General features: G+C 39.5%; 1 protein-coding gene across 1 annotated transcript in view; it reads left to right on the top strand.

The window, feature by feature from the left end:
- The first annotated feature begins 3,803 nt into the window (after positions 1-3,803).
- LOC137255709 (uncharacterized) overlaps positions 3,804-13,682 on the top strand; it is a 45,118-nt gene continuing 35,239 nt past the window's right edge. Inside the window, exon 1 of the mRNA XM_067793200.1 lies at positions 3,804-3,893. The gene's annotated coding sequence lies outside the window, so the exon portion shown is untranslated. The remainder of the gene's footprint in view (positions 3,894-13,682) is intronic.

Below are 13,682 nucleotides of genomic sequence, written 5' to 3'. Positions count from 1 at the left end.
CATCGATCTGCGCAATTGGGAACCGATGACATGCGTCAACCAAGTCAGCGAGCCTGACCACCCGATCCCGTTAGTCGCCTCTTACGACAAGCTGAGTCGCCTTTTATGGCAAGCATGGGTTGCTGAAGGCCTATTCTACCCCGGGACCTTCACGGGTCCAAATCGAAATGAGATGTGGGTGAATCGCTGCAGTCCAACTGAGTAACTTATCGCGTGGTGAGACTCGCTGACTTGGTTGACACATGTCATCGGTTGCCAGTTGCGGAGAGCGATGCTCATAATGTTGCTCATTGGATTGTTTGGTCCAGACTAGGACTTATTGATTGACAAGTATTAGATGAGCCACGACCTGACAAATGACCCCAATTTGCATATATGGGAACGCCCTCCAGAACATTCCATTTGAAACAAGAGGGAAACAGGTTGCCGTCTAACTATTGAAAACAAACCAACCAACCACAAAGGAATATCAGTGCCTACTAGGAAAACGTCTTTTCAAAGACAATGAGTATAATTAAGGAATCTTTCTTTTTCGGTCAGTTGTGTACATTTCAGAGACTAGGTCTAATAGTCTCTTTCGATTCTCTCCTAAATTCGGTGAATCGAATCGAACCATTTATGCGTCCAATCTGTTATTCGCTGTCACTAGAAGACAGCACCATACCTGTGTCAGGCCGACACCACTTTATCCAAACCGACACCACTAACGCAAACCACAACTGAGAATTAACAAAGCCAGATTGCATTTAACACAAGTTCACCATGTCGTTTAATAAATGACAGTGGTTGCTGGTTAACGGTGCGCCATTGTTACAGGTTGGCCGGCACATTGTGGCTTCGATCATCCCTGCTGAAAAGCAAAGAATAATTTTCCTGCATGAAGGATTCAAATCCCGGCTAACGTCAGTCCACATTAAGATAATGCGTTTTTTATTGGTTCCACGAATGGTAAAACCCTTGAAGAATGATGAATAGATTGATATTTGATGTCCGAGTTAGAATGTCGGGAGCTCATGGCCCTGTTTCGCAAGCACTATTCCGTTTTATACGTGCAGTTTAACAAAACTGACATTTACGTTTTTCATGAAACTTTTTATAGTCATTTACAAGCTTGAACATGAATTTAAAACATGTGTTATGTAAAACTTGTCATGCATTGGTAGTTTTATGTTCAAGCTTAAAAATGTTTAAGGGGTATTAGGGTACTCTTTTGACTTAGTAATTAGCTTCAACTGTACGCGTTAACGATTAAAGCCAGAAAATCCGTTTTTTGGACGCCGTTAACAATGTTCAAAATCGCTGTATTCTTATTTAAATCACTTTTCCGACAAAGCAGGATTTGTCGTAATCATAATTAATCATGGATGCACGCCTGGATATTGAGTTCGTGTAAATACGGCTTTTCAGAAGGATTGTGTTATTCATGCTTATACTGCATTATGAACATCTGGAGATCGAGTAAAAGTGAATAGCGCTCTTCGGAAAGGTGTGTTATACGTGCAAGTATTTAACAATGGCTGTTGGTGTTTCAGAAAAAAAACACAGGAAATGTCCTTTTACGACTGTGCAATTATTCATGGTTGTGACAGTTTAACAATCCTTGTTGAATGGAGTATTTATGTTATTTGCCTTAAATTGAGGATTAATCACATCGTGAGAATTCCAGCTTGCAAGCGTCGAAAGTATGTAGCGGTATTTAATGAACTGGAAGGTACGGTGCGTGATTGTATCTAGTTGGATTGTTGCTCATGATATCTGTCATTGGTTCAGACTTGATCTTTGTCAGTAGTTGTTTATAATGAACCAATGTTGACAGCAGTGTTAAACAACAACAACAACAACAACAACAACAACAACAACAACAACAACAAAAACACACACACCCAAATAAAACAACCGAAAAAAACCCAATTTTTTTATCGTTTTAAGGGACACCTTGAAAATCGAACTGGGTTGGTCGACAACTTTAAGTCAACGTTTTAACCACTCGCAACACCTTTTGAGCCTTCGGAGATCATGAATTGAGGATCAATGGCGCTTGTTCTACCGAAATAAATGTACGTTTACAGTGATGTGATAAGTGGGTACCCGGTAGGTTGTGTGAGGTAATGCTGCCTAACACAGCACTCAGCAATATTCCGGCTATATGACGGCTTGAAAAAGCCCCCAAAACAATCTGTCAGTAGACAATGCCAATGGTTGATGAAATGAACACCTCACGCTGTCAAGGTCGTGTACCATGTCTGATGGCAAGCTTAACATATTTGGGATCTGAGCAAAGAATCATGGAAGGATGCCGTGAATATACACCTCGCATCTGTCAAGCCGCTGTTAATAACTGTATAAATGCAAGAAATGTTAGAGTACTGTTTGAGTGTGCACCATAAATTTATAGCAACAGTACGCAGTGTCGCCAGAAGCAGTCGACACTGTGCAGTGCGTTTGTAAATCAAGATTGATGATCCAGTTGACACTGACACGAGCTGCCGTCGACTCGTATGTTGCATATTTAGTATTAGCTGCTAAATATTGCATAAGTTATCGGCATGTGGTAAAGGGGCGCTGCGACTGCTAGACGCTTCAATTAATTAATTAAAGACTGCTGGACGAATCTCTCTCTATCTCTCTCTCTATATACACATCTCTCTCCCTCTCTCTCCTCTTTCGCACTTTTTTCTCTCTCTCTCTGTCTCTAACTCTCTCTCCAACTCTCTGTCTCTAACTCTCTCTCCAACTCTCTCTCTCCTTGTCTCTCTCTCTCTCTCCCCGCCGAATAGTCCATGTTTTATTCCCCTAATGTCGAGTTGCAGGAAGGCTAACAACAAGTACCATATTGTAACTTTGTTTTGTAGGGTGCGAGTCAGGGACCGCACTACCCACGACTCTCCTGCCACGCTCCAGCCATTCTTCAACAGAGGCAGTTCATTGTGTCTGAGTGATATGAATGAGAAGTCCATATCCATATCACTTTAATTCTGCACATTCATAAAGTGTGGAATTGTCACTGGTGCGACATTTGCTTTAGTTCCCGTGTACTGTAAAACGGCCGTGCCTGTTGACTGTCATTAGAACCGAGTTTAGAGCACACCGTAGTTACCAGGAATGAAGCGCATGTCATATTTTTGGATAATTGCTCATGATAGCAGTCACTGGATTGCCTGGTTCAGACTCGATCATTTACCGTAGTCGTTAATAGAGTAACAATGTTGATAGCAGCATTACGCAGCAGCAACACTACCACCACCAACAATAACAAAAAGAAAACAACAACAACAAAAAAAAACCCCAAACAAACAAACAAAACAAACACGGTTGAATTATTTTCGTAGTAAGGGACACCAGGCCTCCGTGTCCCGACTGACCCGGCTGACCCGTGAAGATCCGGGTAATATATGATCTTCAACAACCCATGCTTATATTGTAAGAGGATGGGATCTGATGGTCAGGTGTGCAGACTTCTGTGATGCATACTATCGCATCCCAACTGCATATCAACTGATGTCAGTCACTGGATTGTGTTGTCAATTTTTGTGACTACAGACAGCAGAATAGCTATACAGCTTAAGTGCAGCTTATAGGACAAACAAACGATGGTCTTCGTGGTGTCAACCTCTAGCCGAACTGCAGACCTCTGTGATATACCTTAAATATTACTGACTGCTGTGTAAATAAAACACACTGACCAACCCGACAGAGTCCTTATCGCTTCAACCCGATTATCGACCGGACATGACGGTCCAGCCCACGTGACCAAAGCTCGCTCAGCGATAATGCAAACATTGATCCCTGGGAAACGTCTCGTCAATGCGCTCACAGCATTGCTTGTCATCACCCTCTCAGCTGTTAAAGTAACACACCGCTACATGTGATATCAGGAACTGCGCACGTTCAAGGTTTGTTCAACATTTCTCTTTCTTACTTTTTCTTATAATTTTTATGATGAACTCTTTAATCTGGACAACCTCCTAATTGTGGATTGAATGCAGATGGGATCTTGATTTGTTTTCAAGTTTGACGTCTCGAAATGAACATGAACGTGTGTTTGGGAAGTGTCTGAGATCAAGAAGGATGGATTCAGGTGAAACTGCCCCATCACATAACTGTTTCATATAACATGCTGGCACAACTCGGTATTTGTATAACCCCGACCTTACGCCCAAGGCAGGGATTTGTGGACGTAAACCCTTATCATAACAAGATTCTCTTGTAGAACACCGGTTTCTCATCCCTCTTTCCCCTTTGATGTTTTTGTTTCTGGGAGGGACGGTCATCGATGCTAGAGTTTGAATTTAGCGAATTAGGATGAAGAATATAGAAATTATATGGACATTACAGTGTTGAAAATACTGAATTAGTATTCAGCCCTCGTGTTTCAAATGCCATGTTTATACTCGACATTAAGTATAGGGTCGTCTTGTTTCAATACTGAGTTTACACTGAACAGAAAGTATTCAGTCCTCTTGTTCCTGTACCGAGTTTATGCTTAACAGAGAGTATTGAACCTTCTCGTTTCAAATTACGACTTTATACTTAACAGAAACTATTCGGTCCTCTTGTTTCATACACCGAGTATATACTAAACGGAAATTATATGGCCATCATATTTCAAAATTCCGAGTTTATACTGAAGAGAATGTGTAGATGTAATACCATCTTTGATTCCATTATCGAGGGTATGGTGAACATAAAATATACATCCCTCTTGTTTCAAATAAGGATTGACTGTGTATTTCTTTCGTTACACTGAGGTATGAAACTCAAAACCAATGTGCAAACTGTATGAATCCGGGTATATATCGTGAAATACAGAGTATATATTGAAGACAAATTATGGCATGAGTTTCATACACATGAAAACGAGAATACTATTGGTTTATTTCACACACAAAGGTTATAGTTGCACTTACTGCTGGGAAATACAATATCATATTCTGAATTATAAACCAGTCGAATCAAACAAGTGATTGATTAACATGTGTTTTGAATAAAAACAAGGTAAACCAACGGACCTATAAATAAAAAAGTCATCTGTCACGAATAAACATGTTCCTCGAGTAAGCACTTGTCAAACACTGACACTCTGTCCCATGTGAAAAATCGATAAGAGATCTATAAAACAAAACCGCACCATTTAGACATGTTTGTGATGTCTGATAAAAAATACCAAACTCGAAAACACGGCAGATCGAAGGCGCTCCAAACAAATCTCAGGTTTTTAAAGGATTGACGACTGGATATATAAATGAAATACCTTTTCTCTTATTTTCATCTACAAGTGAGTGAATGGTTATAGTTTTACGACGCAGCGATGTGCCATACAAATCATTTCGGGTAACACCAAAAAATGAGCTTACCTATGTACTCTACGTGTTCTACCTAGACAGAACATGTGAAGATCCGGGTAAGAATAGGTCTTCGGTAATCCATGTTTGTCGTAGAGACGACCAACGGGGCCGGGTGTTTAGGCTCGTTAACTTGATTGACACTATCATCGTATCCCAACTGCGTAGATCGATGCTCATGCTGTTGATCACTGGATTAAGTGATCCAGACTCGGTTATTTACACAACGCCACTATATAGCTGGAATATTGCTGAGTGTGACATTAAATAATCAAAATGGCCGGAAATCCAGACAGTTTCACCATGGAAATATAACCATTAAAAGGGATATTCGATAGAGTCCATTACAGCAATTGAATTCAAATGTTCTATTCATGGGTATAAATGACACTTTAGAAAGTCAGACTGATTCGACAGTGATATAGAATTGTTAAATCACGATCACCAGGAAACGCTTCGTTCAAAATCAGCGTGATAGGCAGGTCAGCTATTGGTTTATGTAATGATCGTTCGGTTGGAAGGTTTTAAGAAAAAACCCCAAACGAATATACCAATATATGCCAAAATGCAAATATATATCAGGCCTGACAAAACTTTTAGTAGCCTAGTGGTTAACGCGTTCGCTCGTCACACCGAAGACCTAGGTTCGAATCCCCTCGTGGGTATAATGTGTGGAGGCCATTTCTGGGGTACCCCGCCGTGAGATTGCTGGTATATTGCTGAAAGCGACGCAAGACTAAACTCACTCACTATCCTCCAGGAATTGAAGAATCATTATTACTTGTGATGTTCCTTTCACAACGTTTTCCAATGAATGAATGAATGAATGAATGAATGAATGAATGAATGTCCATGGTTTGAGCAAATATTCCGGCGCCTTACTAGTTTAAAATAGACAGTTAGCCCCTCGTACAAATATCGTGCAGATAATTCTTTTAACTTTCTCAACAGAGACGCATATCTTGAAGCAATATATTAAAAACACATGGTAAGTTCAAAAGGGCATTAAATAATGGTATTGGGCGGATAGTTTATCAAAATGACTCTAAGGAAAAACGGTAAATTACAATTGGAGGAAACAATAAGACATGAACTTAAGAGTGATCATGCATACGTTAGAATCAGGGCTTCCACTCACTAGTTTTTCGTTCATTTATTGTATTGTTGTGTACTGCCTAGAAAAAATAAGAAAATGGATATATTAACGTAAAACAGTCCCGGGGTCATAGTTGTTTCTTTCGGGAGGAGTTTCACTCTCAGCTCACGCTATCAGAAAAACATAGCTTTCATCGTCGCTCTATGGCAACGTATGATATATACTTCAGGGGGCTAATAGGCCGGGGGGTGGGGTTGGGGTTGTGGGTTTATGATGTATTCCTTTGTAGATTTCTCCCATGGGTTCGATTCGATTCGTGAGTTAAAGGGTGATGACTAATTTTACGGTCATCAGATCTTTTTAACACTATATGAAACAAGTGGCGTTAAACCATAGTCACCACGTTGTCTTCTGTGTACTGTTTCAAATGTAGAGAAGCGAGTGGGTTTTACGCCGCTTTTAGCAATATTCCAACAACATCACGGCGGAGAACACAAGAAATGGGCTTCATATATCATGTGGGGAATCAAACCCACGTCTTCGTCGTGATGCGCTAACGCTTTAACCACTAGACTACCTCCCATCCCTATTCATGTAAAGGGGAAGCATACAGACCATCCTAATGAGCAGAGCTAATTGAGACCTTTCAATAGAGCACAGCTGATCCAGATTGCTCAAATGAATTGAACTTAATTAGACCATGCTTTTGAGCAGAGCTTATCTACACCAACGTAATGAACGCTAATATGCTCATTACAATTATGTCTAAAGGCTCTGCTCATTTCGACAGTGTAGGATAACTCTGGTCATTTAGTTAATGTTATACATTTAAACGCAAATATATTTTTATTTCCACATGGCTAAATAATTATGTATGGCGTCTATTGGTAGAGAAAAACAGAATAACTAGGGATAAAGATATTTTACACAAATTCGGTACACATTCAGATGAGTTCCATAAAGCCTGGTAGGAACAGAAAACCAGACAATCCAGTGACCAACAACATGAACATCGAACTACGTGATTGGGATATGGTGACATGTGTCAACCAAGTCAGCGAGTCTGACCACCCGATCTCGTTGTTCGCCACTCCCGGGGTTACTGGGGTTACTGAAGATCAGTTCTAACCTGGATCTTCACGGGTCTCAAAAAAAGTAACGTAAACACACACAAAATGCCATACTTTCATGGACATAGCAGAGTGTGAGGTTAAAAACATACTTTTGCCTCGTCTCGCAACTACTGTAGACGGTGTTTACCATTATGGATTCTTTTACAATGAATAATATTATCTTTTTAACATTGATATACATTACCACAATTGGAATATTTCATATGTTCTTTCGGTCTATCTATATAATATTAATAATATGTTTAGAAATTGTCCACTTCAAATAAACATGCAAGGGATGGTATAAATATGAGTGATGGGGGTTTTGTGGTGCCTGATGACCGAGATAAAGAGTTCAAATTTGATACCCTTCCCACATCTACCGACTACCAGCCGACTATGCAGAATCTTGTGACTAGACATTTTGGTATGACGCAGTGGGATTCTAACCCGACCTTACGCTCTCTGGACAGACGTTGTAACCACAGACCACTGATGCTGTCGTCCGTATAGCATCAAACCTGTGTCACAAGATTCAAACCACTCGTTGGCTTGGCCCAAGAGGGCCCAACGTTTTTTTCGTATGGTCAAGCTCGCTGGCATGGCTATTTCCGTGTGATTGTGTCACCATGGCCTTGGTCTGTGTTCATGACATCAACCTCTAGTTCGCTCGGTGGAAAATCGAAATTTCACCGATTACCGTGGTATAGCTCGGAATGTCCGATGTTAGATGGTCTGATAACCCATAATCTCATGTCCTGTTACTGTCGTGATATTGCTGGAATATTGCTAAAAGCGGCGCAAAACCCAAGTTACTCACTGATATACCGTTAAGACGCAACATTGTATGCCTCTAGCCGTGAGCTGATATATGAATATTCCTGCACTGAATGATACGTCAATGGATGTGGAACAACTCCAATAAACAAATAAACAGCGAATGTGTAAATATTTAAAGTAGAGTATGTACACTTAAAATTGCACACTTTCATGGAAATGGCAGGAATATCAGTACATTAAGGTAAGATAGAATACTGTTATGATGCAGATTGCCAGATGCTGAATGCAGCATCAAAGACATATTTTACCCCGTCTCCAACAAAGTTATACATGTAATTTCTGTATCCAATGAATATAAATAGCTTTTTAACCGTTAATATTCATTAAGAAATGAATATTAGTATTTCATTGTCCCTGCATGTCTACATAGCAATAATATGTTTATTCTCATAGAAAAGGATGTTTAGGGGTAATTGTCCACTTGAAATAAGCACATAACGACTAGCGTAAATATTACGGTTTTAGTAAGGAGGTTTCATAAACGTTGAGTGAGTGAGTGAGTGAGTGATTTGGGTTTACACCATACAGCAATATTCCAGCGAGGACACCAGAAGTTGGTTTCACTCATCGAACCCATTCGAGGAATCGAACCCGGGTCCTCGGCGTGACGACTGAACGCTTTAGCCACTAGGCTACCTCCCCTCACCGTTAACGTTTTATGTCCAGACATCTCATTGCATACAATCCTAGGATAGGATCGCAGGTTCAATGTCAAATAGACTCTCACACTCTTCTGTTAATCGAGAGGGTGCAAAACGTGAATAGGTGGTCAGGTTTAAGTCGTCATGACCCAGAGGTATTCATGGCTGCTCATGTTTGTAGTCCATGGTTTGATCCGTTTGTATTAAACGTTGACGTTTTATGCTCAGGAAACATTTAACCGGTCACATAGAAACAAAGAAAAACCCCAAAACCACAGCAACAAAAAAACAAAACAAAATAACAAAATAAAGTATAAAAAAATATGAATGAAAAAAAACAACAAAAGTCGTCCAGCTATACACGGGCGGTCTGTAAGTCTGGACCAGTCAGTCCAGTGATTAACATCATGAGCATCGGTCTACGCAGCTGAGATACCATGACATGTGTCAACCAATTCAGAGCGGCTGACTTCCTGACCCCGTTACTCGCCTCGTATGCTTTGGTTGACACAATTGCGTAGATCGACGCTCATACTATTGATCACTGTATTGTCTGGTTGACTAGATTACGTGCAGACCGCCGCCATATAGCTGGAAATTTGCAGAGTGCAGCGTTAAACTAAACTCACTCACTCACTCACTCACTCACAAAGCGAAATTACTAGCTCTAAGGTGAATAACCTCTATACACTTGTGTTCTACAGTCGGAGAACTAAAATTGCTCTGTTGCGTTAAATCCACATCAACGCACATGCAAAGCTAATAAGTCACGTGTCTTCCAGTTTAGGTAGACCACTCGATGACTTCCTTTAAGTACCAATGCCATAGACATGAGCTGCCGTTAGTAGCTGACGTGTTGGTATTCAACACATACCTGTTTTATTCGTTCTGATAATCTGTTTCGCGTATTGTATATAAAGTGTATATGCTGTATGTCCTGTGGGCAACATCACAACATCCAGCTGAGGTTCAGGGAAATGATGATATTTGACCATTGTCTGTATGGAAATGTTTTTGTGAAGTGGACCACATTTCTGGATTAACGTATTATAGGTAAGTCTAATCTCTCTTTAATAGGAGTGGTTAGGTAGTCTAGTGGTCAAAGCGTTCGCTCGTCACGTCGATTATTCGGAGTCGATTCCCCACATGGGTACAATGTGTAAATCCCATTTCTATGTTTCCCGTAATATTTCTGGAATATTGCTGAAGGTGACGTAAAACAAAACTCACTCACAATAGAAGTGAGATAAAACACAGTAGGTATTGCAGGATGTTTTCGCTTGTCACGTCGACGACCCAGATTGTGCAATGTCTAAAAATCCATTCTGGTGTCCTCTGCTGTGATATTGCTGGAATATTGCTAGGCACGGTGTGAAACAAAACTCACACATTCTCTTTAATATTTATAAACACTTCTTCGACTGTAATTAGCAGTAGACCGGATTATGGATTAACGTGATCCTAAATGACAGGGATTAACAGCATATACTATTCTGTCTATCTATTCGTACCCTTATCTAACAGGCGATGTTTGATAATCGGAACGATGACTTACATAATAATAGAGATTATTGAAAATGTAAATACATTTTGTAAGTATCAACTATTACAAATACACAACGGTCACTTGTATGACAGTTCATGTATGTAAACAGCATTACATTTACAGTTATGGCAAATTATATACTGGATATACTCAACAGTATACAATTATATACTGTTATGCGTCTCTCATTGTCCCAAGGGAAAAATGTCCTGACCACTACATGTTAATGAATGGTTAATGAATCAAGGACATTTTATATCTATGCTTTGAATGTATTATCCCGGTTAACCCAAGTATATAAGGTTTGACATCTTGTCCCACCGGGTACCCATTCACTGCATGGTGAACAGGGGCAATGGGTACAATGTTTGAAGCGCATATCTAGTTTCTCTCGTCGTACTGTTCCGGGAGTTTGGCGAGCAAATTCATACCAGTGTTTGTTTTATCACCGTCATCTTCTATCAGCACAGGTTGCTGTAGGCCAACATTCTCGCCCTGATTCTCCATTTGTCAATGCTAACATAGTTTTGAAAGGTATGCATTTCAGTAAAGCAATCACATGATGGCTGACTTGCTTGACACCTATCACCGTATCGCAACTGCGTACATGGATGCTCGTAATGTTTATCACTGGATTGTCTGATCCGAATTATTTACAGACAGTCGTCATATTGTTGAACTCGTGCAAACTATTACACGAATCATTGACGAATTACAATTATTACGAATAGACACAGTACACCCAGTGTGAATATATACTGTTACTGTAATGGAATACGTTACCGTAAAGTACAACGTGTCTTGAAGATATTACATTTTTACCATATTCGATAATAAGTTAGTCGGCCCAATACCTAGTCATGATAGGGTAGCTATGTGACTATCACATGCTAGTATACCATCGTCTCGGGTGACATCCGGGTTCGATTCCCAATACGGTAAAAGTGTGGTGCTCATTTCTGGAGTTCCCCGGTGAAATATTGCACCGCAAACCGGTGCGAAACTACAAATATTCCCTCACTAGTCAATATTTCATAACTATTCATTAATCGCAAAGTGTTTAATAACTATTCAATAGTTTCGTTAAAAGTGGCTGTTATTCATTGCTATATTTACATGTATATATGAATGCATATTCATGGCATAAAATGTATATTCAGATGTATGGTCACAAGCAACAGGACTAACATTGTTTAGTCATTGAATGGACTTTCCTTCAACAACATGTAATGCTATGATTTGGGTGACAACTTGTCAATGTGCCACTTGCGTAGATCGATGCTTGTGCTGTTGATCACTTGATTATCTGGTCCAGACTCGATTGTTTACGGACCACTGCCATATCGCTGGAATATTGCTGACTGCGGCGCAAAATTAAACTAGCTCTCACACTCAGAATCTGTGGCTACTACATGCATTAAAGCATCTTGCTTTTGCCGGCAATTCAACTGCAGTTTTATCCATATTTTATGTATATTAAAAATAACGCCAGCATATTTTTATTCAGAAACTATTTGCACTGAAATGCCACTATAAAGCTATTTTTTGCAATCAGCGAGTTGTGCACCCTTTCTAAATACAATAATATTTGGCTTATCAAGGTTAACATCTAATTTCCATTCTTTCGCGTAACTCTCCAAAATGTCTAGTTGGTAAACCTACCAATGAGTCGGATACTAAGATCACGTCATCAGCGAACAACAATATTAAAATGTCCCAAATATCTGGATATTATTCTACACCGTGTTTGGCTTTATGAATTATTTCACTTTCTAAATCACTAATGAAGAAGGAGAAAAGAATAGGACTTAACAGACATCCTTGCATCACACCTAATCAGCACTCAAAATAGTCAGTGCATCCCCTATTGCCACATACACAAGCATTTACGCTGGCATAAATACCGTTTACCAGAAATAACATTTTCCTATCCAATATCACCCGTCTTAAATATAACCATAATGCTGGTCGATCTATTGAGTCGAGGGCTTTCTTAAACTCAATAAATGTTACAATAATTTACGTGTTTTTCTTACTCTTATTATTAAGTGCCGCGCAAATGCATGTAATGTGAAAATATGATCCATAGTAGAACAACCTTTCATGAAGCCACCTTGAGATTGTATCAATAATATTTGACCACATGGTTAACCGTTTGTTGAGGACGGAAGTACACAGTTTACCAATACCGTTCATCAGAGATATACCTCTGTACTTGTCAGGGTTATTGAAGTCACCCTCCTCATGTAGACTACTATTTTAAAAATAGACTGCGCTTTGAAGAGTTTTAAATACAATGTCAAAACATTTATGCAAATATGGTTATATAAGATCGTACGCTGTCCGCTAACTATTGACCGGATCAGGTGATCTTTCGGTTTTAAGATTTATGGGATCAAAAATTGCTTTTTCTGTTGCTATTGAATCAAGGACTCGGACATCAGTCTCTCTAGAAACACGTGTTTCCTTAGTTTAAAGTACCTTCATTGTATCATTACACCGAGGATCTTCGAAAGAATGTGAAGATGTAGCAGTGTTTGTACGCCAAGATATTTGTATGTCCTGTCTATTTGATCTGGTCTAATTAACGTAATGCTTTTCAAATCCAAGAGAGAACTGTTTGTGAAGTAACTGTATTAGTTTTAAAACGATTTAAACATGAGTAGTCGTCAGAAATGTTTTTTTCGGTACACATTAAAGTCTACCTTACTATACCTCTGCCATGACATATTAGTACTCATCTCATTGTCGATAAGATTTAAAAACGTCACTGTCCATTGGTCACTATCCATTGTCCAAGCGATGGTCAGTTGCAAATATGGGTGCAACATATACACCAGAATTTTTTTTTAAACCTGAAGAGCACATTTATTTTTTACACAACCAAATTTATTTTTTACACAACCAAATGCAGAAAATGTTTTCAGTACATTTTGTTACACCAAAAAGGGTTAATAACTCTAGCTTCACTTGTACGCCTTGTTGGGCTGTAGGGCCGCATTTGTTTTTATTTCTGACGTCTCATTGAAGGCTTAACCTACTTCCGTCTGATTGTGCTTTCTCCCTGTGCCAAGTTACCATGGAAACAGGATGTTGGGAAACATC

This window comes from Haliotis asinina, chromosome 11 (assembly GCF_037392515.1).
Source record: "Haliotis asinina isolate JCU_RB_2024 chromosome 11, JCU_Hal_asi_v2, whole genome shotgun sequence".
NCBI lineage: Eukaryota > Metazoa > Mollusca > Gastropoda > Lepetellida > Haliotidae > Haliotis > Haliotis asinina.
The sequence above is the reverse complement of the archived record's forward strand: the minus strand, read 5'-3'. Positions and strand labels throughout refer to the sequence as shown.